A 12,790-nucleotide genomic window follows, 5' to 3' on the forward strand; every position below is an offset into this window, starting at 1 on the left:
ATAATTAATTTATTCAATATACATTAATCAAATATAATCGTTTATATTTAATTTACGAATTAATTAATCGCAATTCGCCTTAGCCATTATTATTTAATCCGTATTAAATAAAATATCTCAACATCGCGTTTGACTAATTATTAGTCAATAACTCCGACTAACTGCTTAGTCATATTAGGCATCAACATGACTGTATTTTCATACCGTCACATCTCTCAAACGTATCCTATAGGTGTGACTTTTAGGGACCAGTTGATCACCGCCATCTGTATGACAATAACGTCAAACTTATCTAGCAAGCCAACCGTTATTGATAAACGTGGACCAACTGATAATAATACAAAAGTATACCCTTTGATCCTTTTAGAGATTTAAATGTTATTGCACTAACTGTAGAGGACACCAGCCCCAACAAGCTCCCACTTGTCCGTACAAGTGTATGTGTAATAACGTTATCCGCACTAACTGGAGGACACAACTCCAACAAACTCCCACTTGTCCGTACAAGTGTATGTGCGATAACCGATTCTCATATTCATTTAAAATTTCTCCCACTCAATGTAAAACAATTTGCAGATCCGGATCCGCAAAGGTCGTATTTTACAATCGATCTGTATCAAGAGTGGTTTCCCCGACTAGAGAGTAACTTAACTGATAAAACGAATTCGTATTCGAGCATGGCCATGCATTTTAGTTACAGCTCCTCGGGTGGCCCTGAGAAATATCGAGTACCTGATAAAGGCTGAATATTTCCTTCAACTCGACTCCTTCCGATCTAAGCACAGCATGAAATGACCCAGAAAAAAATCTACTTGGCCCCTGTTACGGATGACCGTGAGAAAGAAACCAAAGTCACCCAAAATCGCCTCGCCTCAAGAGACAATCGATAGTCAAAAGAATCGACTCTTAGAATCACCATGGAGGTCCTATCCACGACCTGGCACCGAATGTTATAAAACATTTAGGACTCCACGTCGATGTCACAATTGTGTCCTACGAGATATCCGTATAAATCGCCTCGTGATTGGTCACAACCTTTTGACTTATGGCTCGTTGAACCCACCATCAACCAACGTCACAAAATAATTGCCAGAGTTATCAGCTCACGTGGGCAATTAAGGACCAAAAATATAATGTTTGTTCAGTTCACTTTCTGGTGTTCGAAATTGTCGTACAAATCCACATGAAAAACAGAATATATAAATATCAAAACGATGATGTCGTCTAGAGTACAAAAGAGAATGAATCTAATCCATAAAAGAGTACTACAACTCAGGAACACGTTTAATTCCCATGGAATTAACATGCCCTTCATGCTTATCTTGTCGTAATGGTTTAGTGAGAGGATCTGCTATGTTATCATCTCAGAGCAATCTTTTCTATCACTACCTCCTTTTGCTCCACGTAATCTCGGATTAGATGAGCTTTCCGTTGTACATGTCTAGACTTGTTGCTAGACTTAGGCTCCTTAGCTTGGAAGATGGCACCTCTATTGTCGCAATAGATGGTGATCGGGTCATTCGAACTAGGCACGATAGTCCTTGTAAGAATTGACGCATCCATATCGCTTCCTTTGCGGCCTTCGACGCGGCATAGTACTCGGACTCGGTCGTAGAATCTGTTTGTAACACTTTGTTTGGAACTCTTCCACCGATGCAGCGCCATTAAGAGTAAAAACGAATCCAGCATCGAGATTTTGAGTCATCTCGATCCGTTTGGAAGCTAGCATCTCACAGAACTGGTTGCACATAGCTTTTGTTCGCCTCCATAAGTCAATGCCCAAGCTTTAGTCCTCCGTAGGTACTTAAGAATGTTCTTGACAGCCATCCAATGTGATTCACCTGGATGATGTTGGAATCGACTTGTCATACTCAATGCATATGCCACGTCCGGACGTGTGCATATCATGGCATACATGATTGATCCTATAGCCGAGGCATAAGGAATCCGTGTCATGCGCTCTTTCTCTTCCGGTGTCTCTGGTGCCTGAGACTTGCTCAAATGCACCCCTGGAGCCATAGGAAGAAACCCCTTTTTGGAGTTAGTCATGCTGAATCTCTCTAGGATCTTGTCTATGTAAGACTCCCGATCGAGAGATAACATCCGACGTGATCTATCTCGATAGATACGGATGCCCAAAATTCTTTGTGCCTCACCCAGATCTTTCATCTGGAAATGGTTCTTCAACCATACTTTTACCGAAGTTAAGAGAGGTATGTCATTCCCAATCAGGAGTATGTAATCGACATACAATATTAGGAAGACAATCTTGCTCCCACTCGACTTGATGTATAGACAATGGTTCCTCGACCGATCGAGTAAATCCATTTTCTTTTATCACTTGGTCGAAACGATGATTCCAACTCCTAGAAGCTTGCTTAAGTCCATAGATGGAACGCTTAAGCTTGCACACTTTCTTAGGATGTTCTGGATCGATGAAACCTTCGGGTTGTACCATGTACAACTCTTCCTCCAAATAACCGTTTAAGAAGGCGGTTTTCACATCCATCTGCCAAATTTCATAGTCATGAAAAGCGGCAATCGCTAAGATAATCCAAATGGAACGCAGCATGACTACGGGTGCCAAAATTTCATCGTAGTGCAAACCTGGCACTTGGGTGAAACCTTTAGCAACTAGTCGTGCTTTATAGATATCTTGTTGACCTTCCACAGAATGCTTTATCTTGTAAAGCCATTTGCATTGAAGGGGACAAACCTTAGCAGGTAAGTCAACAAGATCCCCTACGTTGTTCTCATACATGGAGTCCATCTCGGATTGCATGGCCTCAAGCCATAGCTTTGAGTCGGAACTAGTCATGGCACCTTTATAGGTTGCGGGTTCACTACTCGTTAAGAGTAGAATGTCATCTATGTCATGTTCCTCGACTATACCAATATATCTGTCCGGAGGAATAGAGATTCTTCCCGACCTCCTAGGTTCCTCAGGAATATTAACCGCAGCCGGGATTGAAGGAACTGATTCCTCCAATGGTTGCTCGGTATTTGGTTCTGGAATCTCCGACAGCTCGAAGGTTCTATCACTCTTTGCATTCTCGAGAAACTCCTTCTCTAAGAATGTCGCACTAGCCGCAACAAATACACGTTGTTCGGTCGGCGAATAAAAGTAATGACCAAGTGTTCCTTTACGATAACCTATAAAGTATGTCTTGACCGATCGCGGGCCGAGCTTATCCTCGTGTCTCCACTTGACATAAGCCTCGCAGCCCCAAACCCGTATAAAGGACAAGTTGGGGACCGTTCCCTTCCATAGTTCATATGGAGTCTTGTCAACAGCTTTAGACGGACTTCGGTTAAGTATTAGAGCAGCTGACAGAAGAGCATAACCCCATAATAAGTCAGGCAACACGGTTTGACTCATCATAGATCGAACCATATCAAGTAGTGTTCGATTTCTCCGTTCGGACACACCATTCAACTGAGGTGTTCTAGGTGGAGTTAACTGCAAGGCAATCCCACAGTCTTTGAGGTGTTGATCAAACTCGTGAGAAAGATACTCGCCACCACGGTGCCGAGCGCGGTGTTTTAATCTTTCTACCCAAAGAGGTTCATGTACCCGATTCTGTATTCCTTGAATTTCTCAAAGGATTCACTTTTGTGCTTCATTAAGTAGACATAGCCATATCTACTTAAATCATCCGTGAAAGTGATGAAATACCTATAGCCTTCTCGTGCAGTGATTGACATAGATCCACACACATCCGTATGTATGAGTCCTAATAGGTCAAAGAAATGCGCATTCCAACACCTTTGAAGGAAATTCGAGTCATCTTACCAATGAGACATGATTCACACGTGCCAAATGATTGAAAATCAAAGGCCGAGATAGCTCCATTCTTTATGAGCTTGTTTTACGCGTTTCTCATTAATGTGTCCCATACGGCGATTGCCAAAGATACGTTTGATCTTTGTCACCAACCTTTAACTTCTTATTCATTACGTGTAATATTTCGGTCCTCTGATCTAAAACATAAATTCCGTTCATGGAGACTGCCTTGCCATAAATCATATCGTGTAATGAGAAAATGCAAGTATTATTCTCTATTACAAATGAAAAACCAAGTTTGTCAAGTGCAGAAAATGAAATAATGTTTTTAGAAAGACTGGGTACATAATAGCAGTTATATAAAAATAACTCAAATCCGCTAGGAAGCTGGATCACGTATGTTCCCCTCGAGACGGCAGCCACTCGTGCTCCATTCCCGACACGCAGTCCACCTCACCCTTTACGAGGGGTTCGATGTTTCGGAGCCCCTGCACATGATTACACAGATGAGAACCACAACCAGTATCTAGTACCCAAGTTCCGTAACTTGCGTGGTTAATCTCAATCATATGAATAAAAGTAGAAGAGGAAGAAGACATACCAACAGGTTTAACGCGACCTGCTTTTATATCCTCATGGTAAACAGGACATGTACGCCTCCAATGCCCAGTCTTGTGGCAGTGATGGCATTCCATGTTTTCGGTCTTGCTCTTTGTCGCGCCTGATGAGTTGCTTGCCTCACCAGGCCCACTCTTACCTGATCCCGACTTCTTAAACTTCGGTTTACCTACCGCTAGGTCTGCCTGAGCTTTGCCCTTACCCTTGCCCTTGTTTGACACAATGAGAACATCCTGTTTCAAGCTCCCACTGAACTTCATATCCTTCTCGGTCTGTACGAGTAGGGAGTGTAGTTCATGAGGACTTTTATTCAAATCATTCATATAGTAATTCGCTCTAAAGAGCGCAAAACCATCGTGGAGTGAATGAAGCATGCGGTCAATCACGATGTTCTCGCTGATTTTACAATCAAGCGCCTCCACTCTCTCGACATTCTCAATCATGCTGAGAATGTGTGGGCTAACCGGTTGGCCCTTCTGGAGTCTCGCATCAAAGGAGCGAGTGGTATGCTCATAGGTCACGATTCTCGGTGCTTTCGAGAATTCCTTAGTGAGCGTGGTGAAAATCTTGTTTGCACCCTGGGCTATGAAGCGTTTCTGCAAATTGGATTCCATTGCAAAAATGAGTACGTTTTTAATCGCACCCGCTTCCATGACGAAATCGTTATACTTGGCGATCTCGTTAGCTCCAGCCGTGGGACATGGGTTTGACGGGATGGGCTCTGTCAGAAATTTGAGCTTCCCGTCAGCTGCGGCAGCATTCCGTAATGCCGCCTCCCAGTCCGCGAAGTTTGATCCATCATTCTTCAGTCGAGTTGACTGATTCATCTGATTCATGAAGATCCGAAGCCAGGACTCACGGTCCAATGTGGCACTTGGCATTTGGTCGTCAGCACGGCCAGCCATTTTGTTATTAGTAGTTTAAGTGATCGTGATCTACACTGAAAAAGAAAGGAAAAACAAAACGAAATAAGCAACTCATCGAGGTGATTTAAGTCTATTAAAAATTCATTTTAATCGTGTAGATTCATTGCACTTGCATAATTGATCTCCCTCAAGAATAATACAAGTGATCCCAAGACTCAATTTCCGTAAATTGATAAGCCAACTGTTTAGCTAGTTCTATCGTTAGAACTCTTGGTCGATAGATTTCCGTAAATCCTATCTATAGTCCACCATAATCACAGGATCGTACGAGTGACCATAGTGTTGAGATAAAATAGGTCAATCAGTTCCAACTTACCCGACGTAGAAGGGGTCATATTATGCCTACCGACGAAGAAGGGATTCATTGGAGTTTGACCTATAAAGACTGTTCTCAATTTTTGTTTATACGAGGAAGATCCCATCAACTTAGTTTTAATTCATTTTAAGTGAACGAAAAACTAGCATTGCGTGAATGAATTGACTTAGGTGATGGCTTAATTAAAACGTGTGATATCTGTATATCAAAGAAAACTAACGCGTGACCTCTATATGAGTCAGTTTTCATGCAATTATTAGGTGGTTTTGTTTTTAGGCGGAATATGATGCGATCTATCGTTACGATAAAATAAATAAAAGAATGCAAAACGTAAATAAAAATTCCTAGTGTGGCCTATCCTAGTAAAAAGAACATAATACAACTTTGGAATCCACCGTTGGACCCTAGAAGCTTGTCTTGATGTTCCATATTTGTCCAAGCAGCGGGAGTGAGCATCCGGTCTCCATCTTTGGTCTTCTCAAAATTACAATTAAAATTTACAAAATATAAACCTATTTACGTTCTAAATAAAAACTGTAATTACAAAGAAAAAAAAACCAAAACGGAGATACAAGATCTCAAAATACAACCAAGGCCGTGTTCCATCATTACGGTAACACGTTCTACTAAGGCCACACTAAGTTACAACCGTTTGTAAAAATTAAATACGCAATTTAAACATTCAAAGCATTCGACAGTAACGATAAATAAAAATGCATCAACTAAAATAAAAATTATTCGTGACATAATACCGTAATTATGTTAAATTTATCCAAACCACCAATGATAATTAAAATTATGTGACAAAACCGCTTTAATCAACTTAATTTTAATTCATTACAATCCGTTACTTTAAAATCGCTTTAAAATAACTAAATGGTACGTGAGTGAACCGTTTCACTATCAAGCGAATGCATAAAATCCGTATTATGCATAAAACATGGCCGAAAAAAAAAACACGAATTTTTTTTTTCTTTTTCACGGTTGAACCGTGACTAAAACAGCAAAATTTTTTTTTTCTTTTTATTTTCCAGCAGCAAAACCGAGACTACAACAGTCCCAAACAAAAAATCGATTTGATAAAACCAATTGCAAATAAACTAATCCGTATAGAATTGAAACTACAATTGATATAACTTTAACATATTGCAATAATTATCGTTTAAAATAACAATATGCAAAGAACAAATCGATAACAAAAGATCGTCTGATCATACATAAACCGTATAGCACGGTTTCCAAGACAAAAAAACGCAGCAGCCCAAAAAAAAATAATCTGCCGAGACAAAAAAAAATAGCTGCTGCCGCACGGTTTTCAATGCACAAATTTATCGATTCGAATTCGTTTGATGAAAATCACAAAGAAAAATTTACGTGGCCTCGCTCTGATACCACTTGTGGGGTAATATCCGTATAAAACCCTTAAAATTTAGGACTATAACGCAAATTTTACATGTGATAATTGTCATAAAACAAAATTACAAGAGAAAACGATAAAGCATAAGAATTAACCTCGGGTCCTAGAGAATTCGGCCTAAGATAGAAATCAACGTAGATTTCCTCCTAATCGATGCACCCAAGACCGTCTGAGACTATGCCCTTGTGCTAGAATGTACTCTCTAATTGCCTTGCAATATTGAGAGAGTTTTGTGTGAGTTTTGCTAGATGTGAGATCTAGGTTATTGAGAGAAAAATGTTCTCAAAAACCCTAATTTTTCTTTCAAAATGAATTAGGTTACAAAAGGAGAGAAAGCTCTCCTTTTGTTCTCTTGGTTCGGCCAAACCGAGTACCCCATGGGGAAGAGGGCTTTCACTTCCTCTTTATTTTAACTCGTGGTCCGACTCGAAAATGCTAAATGTATATGACGCGATTTTATTATAAATCGTCATCGGTTATCGGCTGGTGACAAAGATCAAACCTATCTATGGCATTGTCGAATGGGACACATAAATGAGAAACGCGTAAAGAAACTCGTCGATAATGGGACTATTCCCGCATTTGAATTTTCTACATATGGCACGTGTGAATCATGTCTCATTGGCAATATGACTCGAATTTCCTTCAAAGGTGTTTGAATGCGCGCTAGTGACCTATTAGGACTCATACATACTGATGTTTGTGGACCTATGTCAATTACCGCTAGAGATGGCTATAGATATTTTATCACTTTCACGGACGATTGAGTAGATACGGATATGTCTACTTAATGAAACATAAAAGTGAGTCCTTTAAGAAATTCAAGGAATACCAGAACAGGGTTCAGAACCAACTGGGTAGAAAGGTTAAAGCACTCCGTTCAGATCGGGGTGGCGAATATCTTTCAAATGAGTTTTATCAACACCTTAAAGACTGTGGAATCGTACTACAGTTAACTCCACCTGGAACACCTCAATTAAATGGTGTGTCCGAATGAAGAAATCGAACCTTACTGGATATGGTTCGATCCATGATGAGTCACATGGTAGTGCCTGATTCATTATGGGGTTATGCTCTTTTGTCAGCTGCTCTTATACTTAACCGAAGTCCGACTAAAGCTGTCGACAAGACTCCATATGAAATGTGGAGGGGAACGGTCCCTAACTTGTCCTTTATTCGGGTTTTGGGCTGCGAGGCTTATGTCAAGTGGAGACACGAGGATAAGCTCGGCCCGCGATCGGTCAAGACATACTTTATAGGTTATCCAAAAGGAACATTTGGTCATTATTTCTATTCGCCTACCGAACATCGAGTTTTTGTTGTGGCTAGTGCGACGTTCTTAGAGAAAGAATTTCTCGAGAACAAGACAAGTAATAGAACCTTCGAGCTGTCGGAGGTTCCAGAACCAACAACCGAGGAACAGATAGAGGAAGTTGTTCCTTCAACTGATGATAGGGTTAATATTCCTGAGGAACCTAGGAGGTCGGGTAGAGTCTCTAATCCTCCGGACAGATACATTGGTATGGTCGAGGAGAATGACGTTTTACTCCTGGAGAGTAATAAACCCGCTACCTATAAAGGTGCCATGACCTGTTCCGACTCAAAGCTATGGCTCAAAGCCTTGCAATCCGAGATGGACTCCATGTATGAGAATAACGTATGAAATCTAGTTGATTTACCTAATAAGGTAAAACCTCTACAGTGCAAATGGCTTTACAAAATAAAGCATTCTGTAGACGCGCAACCAGATACCTATAAGGCACGACTAGTGGTAAAAGGTTTTACTCAAGTGCACGGATTGCATTATGATGAGATTTTTGCACCTGTAGTCATGCTACGTTCCATTCGGACAATCTTAGCGATTGCCGCCTTTCATGACTATGAAATTTGGCAAATGGATGTAAAAACCGCCTTCTTAAACGGTTATTTGGAGGAAGAGTTGTACATAGTGCAACCCGAAGGTTTCATAGATCCTGAACATCCTAAGAAAGTATGCAAGCTTAAGCGTTCCATTTATGGACTTAAGCAAGCTTCTCGGAGTTGGAATCATCGTTTCGACCAGGTGATAAAAGAGTATGGTTTTACTCGATCGGTCGAGGAACCATGCTTATATACCAAGTCATGTGGGAGTAAGATTGTATTCTTGATATTGTATGTCGATGACATACTCTTGATTGGAAATGACATTCCTCTCCTATCTTCGGTTAAAGGATGGTTGAAGAACCATTTCCAGATGAAAGATCTGGGTGAGGCACAACGCATTTTGGGAATCCGTATCTACCGAGATAGATCACGATGGACGTTATCACTTAGTCACGAGTCTTATTTGGATAAGATTCTTGAGAGGTTCAGCATGACCAACTCCAAGAAGGGGAACCTTCCAATGACGTGCCTGGGATGCGATTGAGCAAGTCTCGATCACCCACGACGCCCGAAGGGATTGAGCGCATGAGTCGTGTTTCTTATGCATCTGCAATAGGATCAATCATGTATGCCATGATATGCACACGTCCAGACGTGGCATATGCATTGAGTATGACGAGTCGGTACCAAAAGAATCCAGGTGAAACACATTGGATAACTGTTAAAAATATCCTCAAGTACCTACGGAGGAGTAAGGATAGGGTATTGACTTATGGAGGAGTTACTAAGGTATGTGCAATCGGTTATGCAGATGCTAGCTTCCAAACGGATCGAGATGATTAGAAATCTTAGTCTAGATTCGTTGTTACTCTTAATGGTGCTGCGGTCAACTGGAATAGTTCCAAACAGGAAGTTGTAGCAGATTCTACTACTGAGCCTTTGAAATATGATAAGCATGGAGGGCACATTATTTCCATGAGAATTAAACGTGTACCTGAGTTATAGTAGTTGATTATGAATTTGATACGTTATCTTTTTCATAAACTATTTATAACTTCATTGTTTTTATAATATTTTGTTTTTCATGTGGATTATACTGACAACATTGAACGCCACAAAGTGAACTGAATTACATTATATTTGTTTTGGTCCGTAATCGTCAATGTGAGATGATAACTCCGGCTATTATATTCTGCAGTCGATTGATGGTGGGTTCAACGAGCCATAAGTCAAACGGTTGACTGATCGATCACAGATGCGAGATTATAACGATACCTCGTAGGACAACTTTTTGTGACAACGTAATGGAGTCCTAAATGTTTAAAAACATTTGGTGCCAGGTCATGGATAGGACATCCATTGTGTTCCTAGAGTCGATTCTTTTGACTATCGACTGTCTCTTGAGATTAAGGCAGCTTTTGGGTGACTTTGGTTTCTTTCTCACGGTCTGCCGTAATCGGAGGCTAAGTAGATTTTTTCGGGTCATTTCATACGTGCTTACATCTCAGAGAATTCGAGTTGAGGAAAATATCCAACCTTTATCAGGTATAGTTATTTCTCAGGGCCACTCGAGGAGTTGTAACTGAAATGCATGGCCATGCTCGAATGATGATTCGTTTATCAGTTAAGTTACTCTCTAGTCGGGGAAACCACTCTTGATGATGATCGCTTGTAAAATACAACCTTTGTGAATACGGATTTGCAAATTGTTTTACATTGAGTGGGAGAAATTTTAGGATATGAGAATCGGTTATCGCACATACACTTGTGAGGACAAGTGGGAGTTTGTTGGAGCTTGTGTCCTCCACAAATTAGTGTGATAACATTAATAAATCTCTTAAAGGTTCACAAGGGTATACTTCGTATTTTAATCAGTTGATTAACGATTACCTAATAACGGTTGGCTTGGTAGAAAGTTTGACGTTATTATCATACAGATGGCGGTGATCAACTGGTCCCAAAAGGTCACACCTATAGGATGTGTTTGAGAGATGTGGTTATAGAAATATAATCACATTGATGCCTTATATGACTAAACAGTTAGTCAATATGTTGATGAGACAATTATTTAATGAAGATTAAATAATATTAGTTGAGACGAATTAACTGTCAATTCGTAAATTGAATATAATAAGTTATATTTAATTAAATGTATGTAATGTTAGCTTGGACGAATTAATCTGTTAATTCGTAATTAAATGTAATCGGTTATATTTAATATCAACAAGATGAATGTGTCGTAGTGGTAATAGTGAGGGTACTCAAACTAAGAGGTCATGGGTTCGATCCTCACTAGATGACAATTTAACACATTTTATACATTTTTGGAAAAACCGAAAAAAGAGAAATGAATCTCTCTTATTTCGGTTAGCATTGGGCCGAAAATTAGGAGGGTAAAAATATCTCCCCATTCACTCCTCTTTTTCGGTTAGAATAAGAGGAAGAGGGAGCTTATTGTTCTACCCTAATAATCTTAACCTAATTTTTCACTGCTTCTTGCCTCCTCTCATCAGAAAAAACACAAAAATAACCTAAAATTTTTCAGAAAATTTAGGAATCGATTCTAGCAAAATCAAAGGGCTTTTCTCGGAGCATCTTGGGTGCAACTGATAGAAGAATATCATTGCGATATTTTTCATAGGCCGAATTAGCTAGGACCGAAGGTTATTTCGTCATATCTTTACCCTTTTTGTTTATGCAATTTATTTTATGATATGCTTTCATCATGATTAATTCGTTATAGTCCTTATATTTAAAGGGATGCATACAGATAAATCCCACACCCTCTCATCTTAAGTATGAATTTCTTGATGACTGTGAAATGAACCCAGTGATTATCAATGCTAGCCTAACTGAAGGTCAACTATCTGCTTTGTTGACTGTTTTGAAAACTCATAAAAAGGCCATTGGGTATAGCATTGATGATCTGAAGGGTATTAATCCTGATTTTTGTATGCACCGTATTCATTTGGAAGAAGGCCACAAGCCTAGTGCACAAGGTCAGAGACGAATAAATCCTCCAATGCAGGAGATGGTAAGAAAATAGGTACAGAAATTACTTGATGCTGGTATTATCTTCTCTATATCTGATTCTAAATGGGTCAGTCCTGTCCAAGTTGTACCTAAGAAGGGAGGTACTACAATAGTAAAGAATGATAAGAATGAATTGATTGCTACTGGACTTGTTACAGGGTGGAGGATGTGCATTGACTATAGGAAGTTGAACACTGCCACTAAGAAAGACCACTTCCTACTTCCTTACATTAACCAAATGTTAGAGAGATTAGCATGTCATAGTTATTTCTGTTACCTAGATGGCTACTCCGGTTTCTTTCAGATACCCATTCATCCTGGCGATCAGGAAAAGACCACTTTCACATGTCCATATGGTGTATATGCTTATAGGAGGATGCCCTTTGGTTTATGTAACGCTCCTGCTACTTTTCAGCGTTGTATGATGGCCATATTTTCTGATTACATAGAGTCTATTATGGAAGTCTTTATGTATGATTTCAGTGTGTATGGTACTGATTTTGATGTTTGCTTGAGAAACTTGACTAAAGTTTTGCAGCGCTGTGAGGAGAGCAACCTTGTTCTCAACTGGGAGAAGTGCCACTTCATGGTTACTGAAGGGGTGGTGCTCGGTCACTTGGTGTCAGGTAAGGGTATTCAAGTGGACAAAGGTAAGGTTGAGGTAATTGAGCAACTCCCGTACTCGGTTAATGTTAAAAGTGTGCGTAGTTTTCTTGGTCATGCAGGGTTCTATCGCCGCTTTATTAAGGATTTCTCTAAAATTGCTCAACCTCTAACTCGGCTACTTCATAAAGATACACCTTTTGTGTTTACTGATGAGTGTGTTAAGTCCT

This window comes from Silene latifolia, chromosome Y, assembly GCF_048544455.1.
Source record: "Silene latifolia isolate original U9 population chromosome Y, ASM4854445v1, whole genome shotgun sequence".
Lineage (NCBI taxonomy): Eukaryota > Viridiplantae > Streptophyta > Magnoliopsida > Caryophyllales > Caryophyllaceae > Silene > Silene latifolia.